This window comes from Triticum dicoccoides, chromosome 5B (genome assembly GCF_002162155.2).
Source record: "Triticum dicoccoides isolate Atlit2015 ecotype Zavitan chromosome 5B, WEW_v2.0, whole genome shotgun sequence".
NCBI classification, from domain to species: Eukaryota; Viridiplantae; Streptophyta; class Magnoliopsida; order Poales; family Poaceae; genus Triticum; species Triticum dicoccoides.
In genome coordinates this window covers 455,481,467-455,504,367 of record NC_041389.1, presented here as the reverse complement: position 1 = coordinate 455,504,367, position 22,901 = coordinate 455,481,467, and the positions used below count along the sequence as shown (strand labels likewise).

Genomic DNA, 22,901 nt, shown 5'->3' with positions numbered 1-22,901 from the left:
GATGATTACAAGAAACGGTGAAATTCCTTCAAGTTTCAGACAGACAGTCAAGAAAGGAGTGGTGATGTTGAGTTCAGGTAACTCTTATGTGTGACACCCAATATTATGAGTTGTTCACTTTCATGCAGGTCAGTGATCGGTGTGTGATGGCATTGAACGGATACTCTGGAAGTTGGGAGCACAAGCTAGAGTAATAAGGAACTTAATTTTGCTCGAGTGTTGACTGTGGTCAAGAAAAGAAGGGACTACAAGTTGCAGGTGGAGTCACATGGAGTCTTTGGAGTAGCAGCGGTACTCATGGGATAAGCTCAAGTTCAATGTACATGGAAGTTTGACGCATGGACAAATCCAGGATGGTGAAGTATATTCGTCAAGGTGGAGTTTGTTGGAGTTGTGTCGAATATAGTGTACGAGGTAGGTTACAGTTGGACTTGTAGTTGTATTGTGTTTAGATAGGATATGGAGTCGTGTCCTAGTAGAACACTTGTATCCTAGGCCTCTCATATATAGTGAGGGTAGACACACGATGTAACCTATGCCAACATAATAGCACAGACACGCAAGGGGGAGCCGGCGGCGTGTGCCGGCGCCCGGGTGGCGGGTGTGCGGTATTGTGACGGTGTCATGGGGAGGAGCGCCCATAGTCAGGCCCCGGGAATTAGCCACATCGGTGAACCTCGTTAACAAATCTCGGTGTCGTGCTCGTGTGATTGCTTGGTCCTCGGATGATCGACGAAGTGCCTCGGGTTTATTCTAACATCCTGAAAGCGGCCCTCACGCAGCTGCTCCTGCACTACACGAGGCTGACCGAGTGCGTCAAGAGGGTCAATGGTGGCTCTGCCCTCAACAAGGACCTGGTCTCCATATCCTCCATCCTGTACGAGATCAAGAAATACTCTAGGACCTTTTAGTAGTAGTCACTGCTCCATCCCTGGCCCTGCCCTGCCATGTACACACACTGAAATGGAACTCTGATCCATGCCATGCTACTTGAAAAAAGAACATCCGTCGGGTTTCGCCCCTTTGTAAGTACAGAGCCATGTGTTCTTCCGCGGTTATAGGTATACTGCCAAGTGTTTGTTTACAGGGTGGTATCAATGTATCAAGGTTACTTGATTGTAATGTGATTTTGCAACAACAGTCTATGTTAGTTATCCTGAGATTTCTGGGACCCCATGGCCTGGCTTAAGACAGCCATCCGTGTGCTGGGACTGATGCAGCCAGTGTGGCTTAGACAAGAATTCGTTTTTGATTATTATATGCAGAGCATAGAACAAAGACAACCACTAACCAACCATTGCAAAAGAGATGAAAGTAACACCTACGACTAAATTGATTTCATTCACAGCAACGCCTGCAAGGGATAAAGGCCCTCACACCATACTCTGTTGTTTGTCAAAGACCACGGTATTTTATAACTGTCAGACTAAATTATTGTAGTTTTTTGATACTTTGATTTGTACATAGTACAATGCTTTACTATCAAACATAGCCTAAGCCTTTTCAGCTGCTCTGTCGGCCGAGCGATGCCTGAAAGGCTGAAGCAAATTTACTTGATTCTGCATGCATAGCAAATTATACGAACCCAAGTCCAGCCTAGCTGGTCGGTTTCCCCGCAGTTGTTCGTTTTAACTTGAGTAACCTATGAATGATTTGCGCACGAACGAGTTGGTAATGAGGTCTTCTTATCTTGGGTGTGTGCATGCATTCATTGACAATGTTGTTTGGCTCTTCATCAATTCAAGTCCCTGTCCATTGCTGTTTTGATCTCCTTGCTCTTCCATCTTCTCCTTTTCCTGCCCAGGTCCAGATTCATTCTGGCCATCTCCTTTGTTCTCTGCATTTTCTTGTTGTTTTTTGTAGCGCCTCATCAGCACGGCTACAAGAGGGGAACATGTTGTCACAATTCCAGTTAGGAGGAATAATCCCCCAAAACTTTCAAAAGTGATAGCGCCTGAACCATCAAGTGTGCCATCATTTTCATGGCTATTTTGACCTATCCATTTCTTTTCAAATTGAATGATGGTCTCTCCTCCTGTTATGTTGAGTATTGCCCTCGATAATTCAGCACGTAGCGGAGAATTCTTGGGAAGCGCCTAATAGGCAGAGAGACCATTGTTATAAGCTGCACGTGCTAACACATAATGTTCCACTAACAATATCTGACCTTATAATAGCATGAAAAAAATATTATTATTTTCCTTATATATAATAGCATATGTATGGTCAATGTGAATTATTTTTTATTATTTAGCAGTAGGGTACCCTACAGAGAATTAAGCCAAAAGTTGCTTAAATAGCACAGAAGAACTAGTAGTAAAGACTTCAGCCTTAGTTTGTGATGGTTGTGCAGCGTTATGATGTATGTAGTCATTTTTAAAGTTGTTATAAGAAGGTTGTCAAAAGTCTATTGGTCTGTTTGGTAAATCAAATTCGAGTTAGATGAAGTATTATCAATGGCTGGCCTTCCACATGAGATCTCATATGTTCTCAAATGCAAATATGCTATGTACTTGATTGAGAAAAAGAAAGATAGCCACACACCTATATATCTAAAAGTAAACCAACCATCAGAGGCTATTTATCATAAACCATTGCAACAGAGCCTCAATATGATTAATTGGAAATATTAGCTCATGTTAAAGATTCGACACTAAATGTGTGGATCTATGTTGTTATGTGATGGTTTCTCCAAGCCTCTTGTATATATGTGGTCGTGTATGGTAGATAAATTTATTAAAAGTGTATTCTATTCATTTTGCTATTTATTTCCTTGTCTAGCGTTGTTACGGAAGCTAGGTTGCAGAAATTTCTTGTCATAAAATTGCATCATGCCACCGGGACGCCATTTCATAGCGTATATTTATATACTTTAAGTTTGAATTTTTGAACTACAATCTTAGGGTGTCATGGTACGTAAAATTAAAGGAAACACATATGCACATCATTTGCATGGATCACTAGCAAACTTTTCAAGAGAATAATGAGTTTAGTTAAAACTTACAAATGCAAAACCTGCACTCTTATAAATTGGCCCCACCATCGTGTAACCTTTGTTGTACTTTGCGAGAAAAAGTTTGATGTATGGGACTTCGTCTACAAGTGCAGCAATGCTTCCATTGGAAAGAGCACTATAGAAATCGTCAGGTGTAGCATAGCCCCTGATCTTTGATGCATCAAAATCAATCCCCAACAGTAGGCCTTCTACAAAGGAACCTTGGTGGAACCCTACGTATTCTCCATTCTTCTATAGTTCATGAACATCAGTCACTGTTGGTGAAAGCTGTTGTACAGTAAGCATTGATGCAAAGCTTGCCGTATAACTTGCTGCAAGTACCAGAAGAACAACCCTCCATACACGTAGAACAATTCTAGCCAGAAAGTGTTTCAGCTCCTCCTCTGCAGAAATTAAGATCAAGATTTCACTAAGACACCAATGAAATTTCAAAGCTCTGCAATGCACGCGATTGATACGCCCCTCGGGGAATAGAAGAATACCAAGCACAGGATATCAATTTCTTTATATGATAATAAATGCAAATCATACCATCAGTTTTTAACTGATTAAAAAAGAGGATAACATCAGATGCCAAGATAGATTTTCTCTGTAGTGAAGTGCAATTAAGAACAGACGCATTGCTTAATTTTTTTGCAGAAGATAGAAAATGGGATTAGTCCATTTCCTCCCTTTGATTCTTCATACTGCGTTTGTTATGCATTACTAACTAGATAGATCCAAGTTATTCTTTGTGGAATTTTTGCAGAAAAAAAAACTACAACAGACTCTACTGTCCTAGAGATGCTTAGTCAGATCAATGTAGTAATCTTTGACACATGAATCTTTCAACGCTTCTTCTTATTTTGATATAGTGCAACATATGCTCTGTCTATGCAACTGAAATGCCGCTCAACATTTACAAATATCTAGGAAACTGGAATGTTTACTCAACTCTCTTCAAAAATGGAGAATATTGTAATCGCCAGTTGTTCGAGTGAAAAGGGATCATGTTCATTGTCCTTTAGATACTCTAGAAGCCAGACAACAAATCCTGTGTACATAAAGAATATGATGCTACCAAACCACATCGCAGTGCTTAATGGTCTCAAGAAAAGCCACATGTCCATATTCAAGTTTTCCTTGACCGGAACAATCATCCCTACTCCAGATTCTGTGTATGGTACAGTGAAGTCGACATACAATGTTCTATTGTATCTTATAGTAGTATCTGCAACCGCTATGTCGTATTCCTGCAATGGCATTATTCAGCTCTATCTATTTGAGAAAAAAGCATAGATACATATAAGATTTATTAAACAATATAAGCTCAGTTGGTTATCAAAGAAAAATATTTCAGCAAGCAATAGCCTTTTGGTTTGATTTGAGAAAAAAATAGATCTTCTCTGGTTGGCATCATTTTGTGTTTTTTTTAAATGTATACGAAATGAAATAATTGCAGTCTGAAAGCAGAACAAAACGTTGTACGGAGATGAGGAATAGCATTCATAGTACATGGTGAAATGTTAAGCTACTAGAGTTTTTTCTTAACAGTGAAATGTAAGCAATTTCTAGTTTCTGCACATGGCAGAGAAATTTCCTTTTATGAAGTATTTCTTACCTGAAGATAGACTTGATAAACAAAATCATTGTAGCTCCCCGAAGTTGTTGTATCACCTGTGTCAAATTCTATGTAGTCATATGAAACTGGAAAAGGTAGCCTCTTTACTGCCTCCTCAAATATGTCAACTGAAAGGCCACTTGCTGTTGTTGCCTTAGTGACAGGATCTTTGTATGTCTTTATAAACTCCGGATTTTCGCTTGAGTACACACCTACTCTAAGCTTCTTACCACCTGTAGGAATTTCCCAGCCCATTGGTTTTTCGGTCGACTCTCCCGGCCAAATTACAGGATTTAGATCAGGCATTGAAGCTGGTCCTGTCTTTTTGAAGTAATCTTGCTTTAACTCCCGTGAAAGTCCACTTTTCACATTCCAAAACCCAATTTCTCTCCAACCTCTCCCAACCACATTTATTATTTGGAACACAGAAACTTTAAGTTGTCGTCCGTCTGTAAGATCAAAGTCACCACTTAAACCTCTGAACTTATTTTGTACAATTGATGTTAATAGTTTATGACCCTTAATGGAAATATCCATGGATTCCAAACATGTAGAATTTTTAATGTACCATGGTTGCTTATTTCTGGCACTTGATATCCCAACATTTTCTGCTGCCTGTGCCAATACCCATGTCGTATCATAGCCCCATAGACCAACAATGTTTAGTTTATTAAATGGTGATGCATCTGGGTTATCCTGTTGGTACATTCTATTCCACCTTATGGATAAGTCATCAAGTTCTTGTGATCTAGGAACATAATACCTTACTCCTAGCACACCATTCATTGCCTGAAGGACACTTGGATTGAGTGAGTCGATGATGTTTGCCACTCCATTTGTGATGATCCACACAAACCCTTTGTTCATCATCCCTAACTCTTTTGCCTTCATAAAAAGAAGGGAAGTCATAGTGGATGACATATGAACAATAAACACCCTTGTTTGCCTTGCAATCAATCCATTGAGTTCTTGTAGAATGGTTTCACTTGTTGCTGCCAAAGGGATGACACTGCGATATGGAACACGGACATCAATTTCTTGAAGTACATAAATGAGGTATGGTAGAATGTCTCTTCCATAGTCAGTGTCTTCGTATACTGCCACCACTTCTCTCCATCCATATGCTTGTACAAGTGAGGCAATGCTCTTCACCTGAGCTGAGTCATTTAATGTTGCTCGTAAAAAATATGGCATACTATCAGAAGTGAGAGAGGGGCTTGTTGCTGTGAACGATACTATGGGGACTTGGGTTACATTTCCAAGATTGGATATGAACACAGCTTCAGATGATTTCTGGGGACCAATGATGGCTTGAACTTTGTAATCCTTCAATAATTCAATAGCTTCAGAAGGGCAAAAAGAAAAAAAAATACTTGTCAAATAATAGTTTTGAAAATAATAATCCGCGGCACTCAACATCATAACTGGTTCTTTCATGATTCAAAAAAGGTTAAGAAAAACATAGTTTTGGGCCTTCGCCTTCTTGTTTTATTAATCCATACTCTAATACAACCTTTCCTTTGTGCTCCCTAGAATATTTGATGCTACAAGAACCAAGTGACGCTACAAGAAGAATATTTGACACAACACTCATGTGCAAGGAAATACAATTAGCAAACACAGAAGGCAGAGCCTATGCTGTTTGTTACATACCTGCACATGTATTAAAATGGTAAGGGTAACAGTGTAATGCTATGGAGAGATTAAGCCGATTGAGTCCACAATGTTGCCACAACAAAATCCTAACTAAATAAAAAACCATTTTGGTCTTTGTATGGATAGAGGATCTTCCTATGTTATATTGTATAACGCTCATCCATGAAGTACAACTTAGAAAGTGATTGCGTTCACAATATGAGATACAGGGCTTGAAATATTAACCACCCACTCAAAAATGTCGGAGTTGAATTTCTGAGGTATTCTAACTCTTAGCAATATTATCAGTACAATGTACTTGTTCTGTTGCAAAATGTGCCCAGTTATCCTTTTCAGGAAAATGCAAGGATGGTGGGAAAATCCAAATCTGAGCCCGAGCTCATCTGCACCTGCGCTCACCAAAAAAATCAAAATAAATACTAAAAACATTCAAAAAATTCCAAAAAACATTGGGGTGGTGGACAATTTGATGCGTGAGGTGCGCCCTAATTTTCAAAACATTTGGACTTATGTGCAGCTCTCAGCAAAAAAGACAAATCGGAGGTCTGTAAAAATGTGTACTGTTCATATACTGTCTTGGTCTGATTTGTCTTTTTTGCCGAGAGCTGCACATAAGTCCAAATGTTTTCAAAATTGGGGCGCACCTCACGCATCAAATTGTCCACCACCTCAATTTTTTTCGGAATTTTTTGAATTTTTCTGAATTTTTTACGAATTTGTTTTTGAACGGGTGCAGATGCACCCGGGCACCGAAACGCCGCGTCCAGGATGGTGCCTCAACAAATTGATAGAAAGAATTTGTATCTATTGTTATGTCTCATCCGACGACTGTTTCTAGCTTGTTGTGTATGTTGGGTACCATGTATTTTGACTTTCTGATTTTGAACTTTGACAATAAGTTTCTTATAAGATATTCCATTGATAGTTTCATACTTACAAAATTACAATCACAAGAAGCACATTTGAATATAAATATGAATTCCATTTGAATATAATTTTGGTCTGTGTATGTATGTATTTGGGAAGGGAAAAATGGCTAGTGTTTTGCTATGGAGGTAGTATTTTTCTAATTCCTATGGAATTTATCATTGACTTGTGGAGGTTTTAAATACTTGTTTCAATGGTCATTAAGAATGACTACTTTGTAGTTTTTGCTTATGGCCTGGGAGAAGGGAAAGCTTCACGTGCATGTTTTAGTTTCAGTTTTCGGGTCATACTATAGTAGGGAATTACTTGATTGGGCTCGTTTGGGGAAATTAATATGTCACACAGGAATGTGTTTTCGACTAAAATAACCTCCTTTTTCTGCATTGTGATATTCATGCATTTTGCGTTTGGTCTGAGGTCACTCAGGTATTCCCAACAAATGGGAAGCATCGAAAATAACATATATCCAATTAGGGAGGGATGATGAACCGGTAGTGGGCGTGGCTCAATCCAAAGAGCACATCACCAAACTATTTTTTTAGGGGACATCACCAAACTATTATAAGGGTTTATTTGTCTGCATGTCCAGAACTTTCGGGAACAAATATCCTAAATGATAAGTGCCACACGTGTGGCACGAAGCAACATGTCCTAAATGCCTCTTTTACCATTCATTTTGCCATGTCAAAACAGATGACATTGGCAGAAATCTTTTTGGTTTTCAGGCTTAAAAACATTTTATCCCCTAAATACAAAATATGATTAGAAATCCATTTTTACCATTAGATCTGTCTCGACGAGATCTTCAAAATTAGATCCAATATTTATATGTTTTGATGACTTTTTTTAGCCAAAAGTTGCAATGATATTTACACTAAAGTTGCCATAGTGTTTACACTAAAGTTGTCATGACATGTTTGATCTAGTTTTTAATTCTAGATTTAAAGCTACCATTCTATTTCAACTACTTTTTATGACAATTTTTTGATCATGGATTTTTTAGTAATTAACCATGACAAATTTAATTCATGGATCATGTCATTTTTAGTAATTCAACATGGCAAATTTAGTTTATATGGCAATTTTAGTTTATAGATCATGACAATTTTAGTATTTTGAGCATGGCAATTCTAGTATTTTGACCATGAAAATTATTTTTTGAATGGCCCATGTCAAATTTTAGTGCATGTATCATGGCAAATTTAAGTAATTCACCATGGCAATTTTATTTTATGGTTCATGGAAAATTTAAGTCATTGATCATGCGCTTTTAAAGTAATTGATGGCAGATCTCTTTTTAATTATGGACCATGTCAAAATTATTTCATGGATCATGGCAAAGTTTAGTAATTCACCATGACAAATTTAGTTTCTTAATTTGCTTTTTATAATATGTCAAAATTTACTTTAAACATAGAAGAAAAGGTAGTTGAAACATATCATGACAACTTCAATGTAAACACCATGGCAATTTATATGCAATAGACCTGACAACTTTTAACCACAAAAAGCCATCAAAACATATTGATATGAGATCTAGTTTCGAAAATCTCGTCGCGACGGATTTAATGGTGAAAACTGATTTTAATTGGATTTTTCATTTAAGAGATAAAACATTTTAAAACGGAGAAATCCAAAAAGATTCCCACATGCATGCATGCGGTGACGTGGCAATCTGTCTTTTTCTTTAGAGACCTGTGGTGCGCCTCCTCCGTGCCACACATGTGACAGATATAATCGTCCAAAAATATTCCTTAGCAGCGGAAAAGGAAATCCTCACGGATCCTTTCATGGAAAGGATGCTAGGTAGTCACTCTGTGCATTTTAAAACCGAACCGAAAAACCATACCGAAAATAAACCGAACCGAACCAAATTCACGGGTTTTATGGTTTCTGGTTTTGATATGGTATGAACTTTTCATACAATTTTGAATTTCGGTTTTTATGGTATACACCAAAAAACCGAATGGTTAACCAAATAAACTGAAATGTGTGTGTGTGTATATATATATATATATTTCTTGAGGCAAGCAATGATACAAGTAGTCATTTTTCTTGTATAAGAGTAAAATTTCCTGCAAAGAACATCCATTTTTTCTTGTAGCGTAGTAATTTTTCTCTTGCAAAAATGCTAACCACGTCGTCCATAACCTTTCAAGGCATGAATTGAGGCATGCATATATACTTATATAAAGTTATATACCGTTTGTATTAAAAAGTATTTGTTTGAATTTATAAGTTTGTAAAATATAGTATGTCATTTTCAAATTCGCGACAACTCTGGTTATTATGGTATATACCGAATATACCAAAATAATTTGGTATATACCAAAACCGAACCATATTTTAATATCATACCGTATAAACCAAAGTATTAATACCATACAAACCGGAAAACCGTATAAACCAAATTATGCAAACCGAATAAACCGAACGCACAGAGTGACTAGGTAGGCCATCCCTCTGATGGAACGTAATAAAACACTTGGACTGGATGGTTTTCAGTAGAGTTTTACCGGGTATTTTGGGAGGTAATCAAAGAAAACTTGATGGATTTGTTCCATGCATTTCATACCATTAACCTACCACTGTATAATCTAAACTTTGAGGTGATTAAATTTTCCCAAAATGTAAAGATGATGTGTGGATTAAACATGAGTTTCTGAGTATATTCACTAAGGTGGAAAGAAATACAATTAATCAGGTTGTTGAATACGTGGTTCTGCCAACCCAAATGGCATCATGAATGGTAGAAACATTCTCGAAGGGGATCTAATTCCTCATGAGCTTCAGCAAAAAAGATGGGAGGGGCAAGTTAAAAATTTATTTTGAGAGGCGTACTATAAACACTAGTAACTTTTACCGGAGGGTGGAGAAGTTCATATTCGGTGGAAGTTATTGATATTAAAGTTCTTCCATTTCAGACCCTGAAAGGAATTCTAGAACGACATAGATTATTTCAGGACTAGAAACTCCCGTCAAAGACGGTTGGACTTGAACTTCAACCATATTGACTGTTCTGCTAGAGGGCTTCCCCCTCGGCCCCCGTCGCTCCCGCTGGAGGCGGCTGGGCGAACCCTAGCTCTCGCGGTCTCCCTCTCCTCCCTCATCCCCTCCTTCCTTGCCGTTGCCGGAGGGCGCTGCCGAGCAAAGCCTGGGCGGCGGCGGCGGCAAGGACCCTACTCCTCCCCACATGGGGTCGTCAGCGGGGGCTGCGGCGGCGGCTGTGCGCGCAGCTGGGACGACGGCTCGGGTGCGCGATGGTGTGGCGGTGGCTGCACAGGGTGCCTTGGGTGCGTAGCGGCGCCCGCGCGGATGTCCTCGTCGCCCTGGGTCCATGGTCGGGCAGTGGTGCGCAGGTGGCCGATAGCGGACATGGGCGCTAGTGGCTCTTGCGCGCGCCCATCTGGAGGGCGTCGGCTGCTGTCGTGGCGCATCTCGGCGCATGGCTGTCTTGAGAAGTCCTCGCTGGATTTGGAGCTGCCAGGTCTAGCAGGCAGCAGCGGCCGACGACCTGTTGAAGTGGACATTGGTAACAAGTTGATGGTGGCCCGTCGTTCGTGTGGTGGCATGGAGGTCCAGCGGGGTGGCTGTAGGTGGTTGCACAAGTCGTCGGTGCTGTCGTGACTGCCCTGGCGGTGATGTTTTGTGGTCGGTGGCGGGGTGCATGCGGTTGGTGGTAGTGCCATGTCTTCTTCTAGGTCTGAATCGGCAGCACACGGGTTGCTCGAGTGGCGGGGGTGGCGATTGTTAGAATATAGCGTTGTAATCTCAACCTCCTTCCTTCTCTTGTATTCTATCCAAACTTTTTCTGTCATAACCTTGTACGTCAAGCCAGGCTTCGGCCACGCATCAATATAAACTACCACGCGGCTCCCTCGATGGAGTAGGAACGCTTCATATCTTTCATGGTAATCAGAGCCACCTCTTCTCATACATCTAGCCACAATCCAAAACCCTAGAAACCACACATCATCGTCTCCATGGCTTCCTCCGCCGGCGTCTCCCTCAACCTTGGATCGCCGCCGTCTGAGAAGCTCGCAAGAGGTAATTTCATCCTCTGAAAGACGCAGGTCCTCCCAGCCCTGCGAGGCGCGCAGGTGACGGGGCTCCTGGACAACACCGATGCCGCTCCACCCAAGATGGTGGAGATCACGAAGGCAGACAAGACCACGGCCCTAGAGCCGAATCCCCTATACGGACCCTGGATCGCCAAAGATCAGCAGGTTCTATCATACCTTCTCAATTCCATGTCTCCAGAAATTCTTGCACAAGTTGTTGGGAAAGATTCCACCTTTGAGCTCTGGACGACGGTGACAAATCTCTTCGCCTCACAATCTCAGTCTCGGATTACTAATCTGAGAATCGCCATCACCAATACCAAGAAGGGCTCGATGTCAAGCTCGGCGTATATGGCGAAGATGAAAAGTCTTGGGGATGAACTAGCTGCTGCAGGTCGTCCCGTATCTGATCCGGAGATGGTGGACTATATTCTGGCCGGACTGGACCGCGACTACGACCCCGTGGTGGCGGCGATCGGCGCTGTCAAAAACATCATCACAGCCGACGACCTTTTTGCCCAGATTGCTGCCTTTGATCAAAGGATGGAGATGCTAGGCGACTCATCTTCAGGCGGGTTCTATTCATCCGCTAATGCGGTCTACAGAGGCCGTGGCCAGTCCCGTGGCAGATCTCGCGGGCGTGGAGGAAGAGGTCGTGGCCGTGGTGATCGTGGTGACCGACAGTCGTCTTCCTCCAATGGAGGCGGCGGATTCAGAGGCCGTCCTCGATAGCAACAGCAACAGCAGGCTCGTGAGCAACAACATGACTATCCAGAATGTCAGACATGCTACAGACACCATCCAGGAGGTGCACGAGTTTGCTGGTGGCGTTATGAAGAAAACGACCAGGAAGAAAAGCAAGCGCATGCAGCCTCCTATGGCGTGGACACCAACTGGTACGCCGACAGTGCAGCAACAAACCACATCACAGGTGAACTTGACAAGTTGACGATGCGGGAGAAGTACAATGGAGGCGACCAAATTCGCACGGCAAGCGGTTCTGGTATGGATATCACACACATTGGCAGTTCAATTGTTAAAACCCCCGTGAAAAATTTACACTTGACCAATGTCTTGCATGTTCCTCAAACCTCTAAAAATCTTGTTTCTGTTCATCGATTCACTCTTGATAACAATGTTCTTATTGAGTTCTATCCTTATTTTTTCTTGGTTAAGGACTTGAAAACAAGGAGAGTCATTCTTAGAGGACGGTGCGTGGGAGGACTCTACCCACTCATATCATCATCATCATCATCATCTTCATGGTCCAATAAACAAGCAAATATTGTCACCAAGCTATCTACATCAAGGTGGCATAGTCGTTTAGGTCATCCATCTTCAGTCATAGTTAGATATGTTCTTAGCAAAAATAAACTCTCTTATGAGCCTAGTAGTGAGTTAGTTTGTGATCCGTGTCAACAAGCAAAAAGTCATCAATTACCTCACCCAATTTCTACTAGTGTGTCTACTGCCCCTTTACAACTTATCTTTTCAGATGTATAGGGGCCAGCTCCTATTTCAGTTGGTAGATTTTCCTATTATGTAAGTTTTATTGATGACTATAGTAAATTTACTTGGATGTATCTGTTGAAAAAGCGATCTGATGTATTCCAAGTTTTCCTCAATTTCCAAAATCTTGTTGAACGCAAACTGAACTCTAAAATCATTGCTATGCAAAGTGACTGGGGTGGTGAGTATGAAAAACTAAATTCTTTCTTTCAAAAGCTTGGCATATCACACCATGTATCTTGTCCTCATGCTCACCAACAAAATGGATCCGCTGAAAGAAAGCACCGTCACATAGTTGATATGGGGCTTGCCTTGTTAGCAAATGCTTCCATGCCGCTTAAATTTTGGGATGAAGCATTCTTAACTGCTACATATCTCATCAACTTGCTTCCAAGTAAAGTTATCAAATTTGAAACACCCATTACACGACTTCTTGGTGTCACACCCAACTATACATCTCTTCGTATTTTTGGTTGTGCCTGTCGGCCCAATCTTAGGCCTTACAACACACGCAAACTCGCTTTCCGCTCAAAACGGTGTGTCTTTTTAGGCTATAGCCCCATGCATAAAGGGGTTAAGTGCCTTGATGTTCCTACTGGTCGGGTGTATATATCCAGAGATGTTGTATTTGATGAGTCTGTGTTTCCCTTTGCATCCCTTCATCCTAATGCTGGTGCACTTCTCCGCAAAGAAATTCTTCTTCTTTCTTCACATCTTCGGTCTTTTGATCATGGGGGTGACAACAATTGTACTAACCAATGTGATGATATTCCTGCTGGTACTAGTCTTTCTCTTATGCCTGTGCAGGTCCCTGGAGAAAACGGTGCTCAAAATGACCAAGATCTCGAAAATATGGCTGGTTTTGATCCTATATTTCATGCTGAGGAAGAAGACAAAGCTGGCACAGATGACGAAGAAGATCTGGCGGCGCCTGCCACCCCTGCACGCGCGCAGATCTCGGATCACGCGACCGCATCCGCCTCGGATCAAGCCCCTGATGGCTCCAGTCCTGGATCCAGGGCGGGCCACTCCCGTGCTGCCGCGTCAGCTTCAGGCGGGACCAGTAGCAGGGCCGAATCCCCCTCGCACCGCGCGCCAGCGTCAGACGGGACCAGCGGCGGGACCAGATCCTCTCCGCATCACGCGCGCCTCCAGTTGCGGTCGGGTGGCAGATCCTCTGCGCCAGTGCCTGCAGGAGGGGCAGCCACACCAGAAGCCACAGGATCCCCTGCGCATATGACGACAAATCAGTCCACTGCATCAGCAGATTCTCCTGGATCTTCTGTGGCAAGTATACCAGCGGTGCAGCGAGAGGTTTCTTCACGTGTTATGACCCGGCTACAGAAAGGTATACGGAATCCTAAAATTAGGAAAGATGGAACTATACCATATGGAATGTTGTGTATTTCAGGAGAACCAACATCGTTGAAGAATGCACTTGATGATCCTAAATGGAAAAAGACAATGGATGAGGAGTATTCTGCGCTCATGAGGAATAAGACTTGGCATCTTGTACCAAATCAGAGAGGTAAAAATATTATTGATTGCAAATGGGTGTATAGAATTAAGAAGAAGGCAGATGGCTCCATTGACAGATATAAGGCACGTCTAGTTGCAAAGGGCTTTAAGCAACGTTATGGCATTGACTATGAGGACACCTTTAGTCCCGTTGTGAAAGCTGCAACTATCAGACTTGTGTTAGCCATTGCTGTATCCAGAGGATGGAGTTTAAGGCAGCTAGATGTACAGAATGCGTTTCTGCACGGTGTTCTGGAAGAGGAAGTGTTTATGAGACAACCACCTGGGTATGAGAGTAAGAAATTGCCACAGTATGTCTGCAAGCTTGATAAAGCACTCTATGGTCTAAAGCAAGCACCCAGAGCATGGTATTCCAGATTGAGCTCACAGTTAAAATATCTTGGCTTTGTTGCTTCCAAGGCTGACACATCCTTGTTTATTTATAACAAGGCAGGAGTAGTCATTTTGTGCTTATATATGTTGATGATATCATAGTTGCAAGTTCTTCACAAAATGCTACTAATGCTCTTTTGCATGATTTGAGCTCAGAGTTTGCCTTGAAGGACCTAGGTGATTTGCATTTCTTCTTGGGTATTGAAGTCAAGAAAACTCAAGATGGTATTGTGTTAAATCAGGAAAAATATATTCTTGAGCTTCTGTCTCGCATGGGGATGAAAAATTGCAAGCCAATGTCTACACCTTTATCCTCCTCAGAAAGTCTCTCAGCATATGAGGGTGAGCCACTTCAAGAGGAGGAGAGTACAAGGTATAGGAGTACTGTGGGAGCACTACAATATTTAACTCTCACACGTCCAGATATCTCATTTGCTGTCAACAAGGTTTGTCAATATCTTCATGCACCTACTTCTGCACATTGGTCAGCTGTCAAGAGGATTGTGAGATATGTGAAACATACTATGGGAATAGGACTTCATTTCAAACGGTCTAATTCTTCTCTTGTGAGTGCATTCTCTGATGCTGACTGGGCAGGATGTAGTGATGACAGAAGATCAACTGGAGGTTTTGCAGTGTTCTTTGGATCTAATCTTATCTCCTGGAGTGCTAGAAAGCAAGCTACTGTGTCACGCTCAAGTACAGAAGCTGAATACAAGTCTTTGGCTAATGCAACTGCTGAGATCATTTGGGTTGAATCACTTCTTGAGGAATTGGGAATCAAGAAGAATCGTATCTCATGTTTATGGTGTGATAATTTGGGAGCAACATATCTGTCTGCAAATCCAGTGTTCCATGCCAGGACAAAGCACATAGAAATTGATTTTCATTTTATACGAGAAAGGGTTGCGGCAAGGAAACTTGAGATTCGATTTATTCCTTCTAAGGATCAAGTGGCTGACGGTTTTACAAAAGCACTATCAGCAAGATCATTTGAAGAATTCAAGAGTAATCTTAACTTAGGTTAGTTGAGATTAAGGGAGGGTGTTAGAATATAGAGTTGTAATCTCAACCTCCTTCCTTCTCTTGTATTCTATCCAAACTTTTTCTGTCATAACCTTGTACGTCAAGCCAGGCTTCGGCCATGCATCAATATAAACTACCACGCGACTCCCTCGATGGAGTAGGAACGCTTCATATCTTTCAGCGATGATCCGAGGCTCGTGCTCGAACAGGTCAGCTTTGGGTCCGAGGTTCTGCTCCGGGTAGATGGGGTAGGCCGGTCTGGGTGGTGCCCGCGGAGGGTCCGTTGCTCCTCTCGCAGGCATTGTGGATTGTGGTGGTGTTCGTAGCATTGGTGCGTCGTCGCTCGGATCGGTGTCAATTACCACAGACATGGCGTCGTTCGAGTTTGCGATGGACGAGCTCGGCGGCGGCCATTGGGAGTCACGGAGTCGGGTCCTTCCCAGTACACTGGGATTGGCTAGGGACTCGAGCGTGAGTACCTCCTATGGTGGAGGCGCTCACCCAAACTCGGTGGTTGATGCCAGGATAGGACTAGAGGGTTATCTCTGCTTGTCCTACCGTGGTTGGTTGCGCTGAGAAGTAGGCGGTGTATGGTGTTTTGCAACAGGGGCGGTGGTCTCGGATGGCGGGCTTCATGGGTGGCTTTCCGGCAGGCTCCGTGGTAGCGATGCTGACTCCACCTCTTGGCCATCTGGGTGGCAAGGGGTGTAGTGTCGAGAGGCTTTGGCTTTGCCTAGACCTGGTGGGGATGGATTGACCCTCGAGGTGGTGATTGGGATTTCTCTTGGTGGTGGCAGCGAGTGTCCGAGTGAAAGCTCGCATTTTTGGCGCCGGCGATGGTGGCGCCTGTGGGTGTCGCTTGCTTCCTAAAGACGTCATCGTGGGGCTCACCCTTGTGTCAGGGTAACAGATGGAAACCTCTGTCTAATCGGACTCGGAAACGGCGACGCTTTGTGTTGTTACCCTCTTGGGGGCGTTGTCGTGGAGCTCAGGAGTCTACTGCCGGGCCGTGGCGAGGTGTTAGATTCATTCTAGGTTTATGTTGTATCTTGTGTTCTGCTTTGTAAGGGAGCCTCCCCACCATATTGTATCATTCAGACGTGTACTTTGTTATGTTGCTTTATATATAAAGCGGGGTGAAAGCCTAGTTCAAAAAAGACGATTGGACTTCAAGAAAACCTCTCGTCCCATCGCTTCCGCAAGCAGCGGCTGGCAAGCCACCAGCCCGGCCACCTTCACTCCCTATCCCCCTCCCCCTTAGTATCAACAAAAGGCACTGCTGGTGAAAGCCTAACGCGCATCAGCGGCGGGGCTCCCCCCTCCCAAGCGGTGATGATGACGTCGGGGCTGCGGAGGCTGCTCGGGTCGGTCGCATGGAGAGGTGGTGTCGCGTCAGATCTGGCATGATGTCCTCGCTTGGGCGGGAGGGTGGTGGCGGTGGTGGCCCTACTAGGGTGTTGCTCTGGGATTCTCTATGGCGTCATAGTGGTAGTTCTCATAGCGGTGCAGAGCTTGCCGCCGGTGCGATAGGGTAGCATGGTGGTGGCCGGGATTCAACCTAGATTTGGTCGGGTGCTTGATGACAAACATCGGCGTCCCGAAGCACATGCGGGTGGGTGTGCGGCGACGAGATTGGGCATGGCGAGCGACACTGGGCAACGGGCGGGTTTTGTGGTGGGGGTGTGACTTTGCATCCCAGCATGCTTGGGCATGCTACTCCAGCGTTGCGGCATGCGTGCTCACTCGAGTGACACGAGGCGTCCTGGCTCCGATGTGCAATCTTTTGGATCAGTGCTAATGGCTATGGGCATGGCACTTCCGAGCTCGCCTGGGCCAAGGCTAGTAGGCTATGGCCAGGGCTTGCTCAGTGGAAGTCTTCAGCGGTCACCGAGGAGTGCTCCCACCGGTTCACCAGGAATGGGTGGGGACGCTTCTCACCGTTGAGGCATGGACGCCGACTTGGTGGCTGATGTCGGGCTAGGAGTGCAAGAAGGTGCCTATTGCTCTTCCTACCATGGTTGGTGAACTGGGATGTGGATGGTAGGGTGGCATCTCAAGTCTTGGATGACGGGGGCAGTGGCCTTGGATGGCTCTTCGGTGGCCATCACGACGGTGGTGATTATGCCTCTTGGCCGTGTGGGTGGCAAGGGGTGTAGTGGCGGGTGTCTCGGGCTCGCTCTCTGGTCCTGCAGTCGCAACATCTAGACCTGGAGGTCTATGCTCGTCACAGGTGTCCTGGGTGCTTTGTGGTGGCACGGGTGAGCTGTCGAAAGAAAGCTCCATGCTTTGGCACCTATGGCGGTGACACTCGCGGGTGCCGCTCTCCTCTTAAGGACCTCATTGTGATTCTCCTCTCCGTGCAGGGTTCCAGATGAAGACCCTTGTATGCCTCAGACTTGACAGTGGTCGATGCTTCCTCTCTTGAGGGTGTTGATGTGGAGCTTAGATATCCCAGGACATGTCGTGGCATTGTATTCATGCCTGCATGTGCTATGTCTCGGCAACGCAATGACGTACATTTGTGTTGTACGTTTATCCTGAGATCTGCTTTGTACGCAGGCTTTCTCACTACCTTGTGTCATTCAACCGCGTATTTTGGTTTGTTCTTTATCCATAAAGGAACGCGAGAGCCTATTTCAAAAGAATCTACTGCAAAAGCGATAATTAAAAGGAAATAACAATGTCTGAAGTGTCAACATGCCCACAGATCAAGGTGCATGACATCCAAGACCTTGCAATAGGATATGCCAGTCTCTTGACAAACTGGTTGTTAAAATTAATCAATGATAATGGTATGCGCCAGGAACTAACTAAACTAGAGAATACCCTGTTGCGGAAATCAGTTAATGAAAGTTTAGGTTGATACCATGAGAACTGAAATTTAAAATACATATGACTAATTATGTTCGATAATGTATATTTGTAACAATATTTATTTAAGTAGAACAATTAAATAAGAAAAACACTTTCCCATGCATGGTTCAATGTTATGGTGTGTCTTTTCCATGCATAATTGCATATTGAGACCGAACTTATTCCATTCATAATTGTACGATGAGATGGACATGCTTGGATGTTGAAATAAATAAGTTAGTGAAGATGACTCTTTTACGGATAGAATTCAGGTTTATTAGCGTCCTTCACATTTTAGGTCAAATTTTATCTTAAATTTAACTAATAAAATATAAATTATATGCATAAAAATAGTACACCACTGAAAACTTAGTGGATCGCGACGTAGCGTTTTGACATGTTGAGTTTTCCAGTGGCGTGGTTTCCTTCTTTCTAAAAAAAGGGGATTCTGCATAACATGATGCATACATCCAAGCATGATTTATTTTTATCTTTAGCATTCTAAGAGCATCTATAGGCGGACGCCCTAAACCCGCTTTAAACGCCCGGGCGAACGGACCGGTCGTCCGGTCACAAAAAGGCTACCTAGACGGGCTCCTTAAATGGGCCTCAAACGTCCGAGCTGACCGGCACCCCTCATATCTAGCCCAAATCTGGGGCGGATATGGGGCACCAGGGTGCATCCGCCACGTCGGACTAACAATGGGGTCCCACAGGAAAACATTTTGAGACCCAGTGGTCCAAAGCTCGTCTCCTCCGTCGGACCGATGGCGCCACGTGGCGCCACTCCGGCGGGCCGCGTAGTGCCTACCCCGGCTATTTAAGCCAACCGTCAGCATGAAACCCTATCCGTCCATATTTTCCCCCTCCCATCGGCGCTACTTTCCACTCGCCGTCCGTCACCACTAATAGTCACGTCGCCACGCTGCAGCACCAGCTATAGCTCCTTGAGTAAAATCCGGGCAAGGCGCGAAGCCCGGATCACCGCGGGGCTATCTTCAGACATGGTGGATCCAGAAGAGGACTTGGGAGAGGATGAGATTGAGGAGTCGGAGGAGGACGAGCAGAAGGAGAATGTGGGGGACGCTAGGGATGCGGATCTGCAGACGGAGCAGCAGGCGATCCTCGATTCCCTCCGGCCGGAGTCGGAGGCGGTGTCCAGACGCCATCGTCGGCAGGAGGTGGAGGCGGAGCATGCCGCGGAAGTCGACGAGATGCTCGCGCATATGGATGAGGAGGAGCCGGAGGAAGATGTAGGGGACGCTGGGGATGCGGATCTGCAGACGGAGCAGCAGGCGATCCTCAATTCCCTCCGGCTGGGGTCGGAGGCGGAGGCCAGACGCCATCGTCGACAGGAGGTGGAGGCGAAGCACGCCATGGAAGTCGACGAGATGCTCTCTCTATATGGATGAGGAGTAGCCGGAGGAAGATGTGGGGGATGCTGGGGATGCGGATCTGCAGAAGGAGCAGCAGGCGATCCTCGATTCCCTCCGGCCGGAGTCGGAGGCGGAGGCCAGATGTCGTCGTCGGCAGGAGGTGGAGGCGGAGCACGTCGCGGCAGTCGACGAGATGCTCGCGTATATGGATGAGGAGGAGCCGGAGGAAGATGTGGGGGACGCTGGCATGCGGATCTGCAGAGGAAGCAGCAGACGATCCTCGATTCCCTCTGGCCGGAGTCAGAGGCGGTGGCCAGACGACATCGTCAGCAGAAGGAGGAGGCAGAGCACACCGTGAAAGTCGACGAGATGCTCGCATATATGGATGATGATGAGGAGGAGGAGGAGGAGGAGGAGGAGCTCTCCTACGCGCCCATCCACGTCGTATTATGTAGATTTATTTTGCATGGTTTGTATGTATTTAAAGGATAAAATCATAAAATACGAGAGACCTATAACATCAAATATAAGGCGTGACCGGTGGGCATTTGAGGGGTCAGATTGGCTGCTCTAAAACTCTTACCGTGTTTGTTCGAGTTTGCATGCTTTGGACATTTTGTTGACTACCTATGTGCACCTATGATGTGGAGACGAGGTGAAAGTTTAGGATGGCACTCTGCAGACACCGCCGCCATTGTTTTTCCTGAATCCTGACAGTGCGGCACTCTGCAGACATACGTACCTGCTGATGCAGCCCGGACATTACTGCCCATGGAGTCCCTGATGTGGAGAACGAGCTTTGTGCTGTAGTTCTGGTGGGCGGCGTAGAAATCCTGGACGGCCAGCAGAACGCTGGTCCGCGCCGCTTTGCCCACCGGCGATCCCAGGTCGAGGATCACCCCGACGTGGAATCCATGTGCTTCGCCGGTGGTGGCGTTTTGGGCCGCGCCGAAGCCGAAATCGGCGACGAGTAGCAGGAGGAGGATGGCTCCACGCGTTTTCTCCATAGCGCTGAGATGCATTGCGTCTGCACCCTCTTGTGTAGGACTCCACTCGTCGAAGGCATATATATTGCCTCCAGGGTTGGTGATGATGAATTGATGATGCTGCCGGTCGGCCAGGAAGTTTCGGGGTAGATTCGCTGGTTTGTGACAGGTTCAGTTGTTTATTCTTCCTCGTTAGGATCTAGCTAGTGTTCGTTTTGCAGCTAAAATACAGTCAACTTCTACCGGGGTTCCCTCCGCTTGCTTAAATGAATATTCGGATGAGACGGAGAGGAAACAAGATGCGTGCATGACTGCATGGAGTGAGTCGGTTGACGGAATCTATCCCCGGCCAGAGAATCGACGCGTATTGACACCTGGGTGCCGTGCCGTGCCGGCGCGTCTATGATCCTTTAATTTGTCTGTACAAATGTACTCCCTCCGTCCGAAAATACTTGTCGTAAAAATGATTAAAAATAAATGTTTAAATTTTCAGACAGGAGAGTACTAGTACGATTTTTTTAGCTCGTGGAATCTTGTTCTAGAGGAAGAGGGGGTCATTCGTGAACCGAGACTAGTGTTCTTCAGTTTTTGGTATAAGGTACTTCCTCTATGAAGAAATATAAGAATGTTTAGATCACTATTTTAATAATTTAAACGTTCTAATATTTCTTTACGGAGAAGTTATATATTAACATTAAGCTAATATCAATCACAACAAGCCTCTCCATACAATACGATATCCAGAGTCAGTTGAGATATCCATGACTGAAAGTGCATTCCATATAACCCTAGTTTGTTTTGACTATTTATGACAAAACATCATTGAGAGGGCTCCACTCGCACTACTGGAATTTTTTTATACGCCGAGTGGCTGGCTCTTTGCCAAGAACAAAACCACGGGCACTCGGCAAACACATATACGCTGAGAGTAGTACTAGGCAAACACAGGTTCATGACAACGAGGTGATGTTGCTGAGAGGAAGATGTCGGTGTCAAAACCGGCAGATCTCGGATAGGGGGCCCAAGTTGTATGTCTGCGGATCGATGCTAACAATAATCAAAGGGACACGGTGTTTACCCAGGTTCGGGCCCTCTTAATGAAGGTAAAACCCTGCTCCTGCTTGATTATATTCGATGGATATAGGGTTACAAGAGTTGATCTACCTCGAGATCGTAATGGCTAAACCCTAGCTTGGCTAGCCTATCAATATTCTGATCCTGCCTTCGGTCTAAACCCTCCGGTTTATATAGATACCAGAGGGGCCTAGGGTTGTACAATGTCGGTTCAACAGAAAGGAAATAGTATATCCGAACACCTCAACTTCCCGTCCATGCATACGGGAGCTCTAACCGGACACGAGAGGTGGCCTCTTCCTTGTATCTTGACGGTCCATCAGTCCGACCCATATCGAATAGACCAGACGCCAGAGGACCCTTTAGTCCAGGACTCCCTCAGAGGACACGACGAAGAAGGCACATCCGGCAAACGCCACAGACGCCAAGAGCACTACACGGCAAAGAGATGCCACGTGGCATGTCCGTTTACATCTGACGGCTCCGTGACTTGCTATTGTCTTTACCGACCGGTAGTTGTTTTATAGAACTTTTTCAAATATAAGATGTGATCTCATTGTGTATCAGGTTTGGTCACTAGTGGGATATGATTGGTGACCCCTACAAATAAACAACTTTTCTAGTTGTCTTCATCAAGGTCATAGTATGTACTTCCTCCGTTCCAAAATAGATGACTCAACTTTATGAGGGAGTACTTGTGAACCAATCTGTGGTTGGATGGTTAGGAGCACAGTGATATTCCCGGCTGATCATGGCTTAAGTTCTGTACTTAGCATTTTCTGGATTTATTTCAGGCCTTTCGACGATGTGCGTTCAGTGGGAGGACACTTTCCTGTTGACTACGAATACGTCTATGACGACTTCATCAATCTTAAGACAATGTGCTTTCCCAGTCTCTCGAAGATG

The 22,901-nt window shown here is 44.6% G+C and overlaps 1 pseudogene; it reads right to left on the bottom strand.

Moving 5' to 3' along the window:
- Window positions 1-1,685: 1,685 nt before the first annotated feature.
- LOC119309726 lies at window positions 1,686-20,942 on the bottom strand (annotated as a pseudogene).
- Between the last annotated feature and the right edge of the window lie 1,959 nt (window positions 20,943-22,901).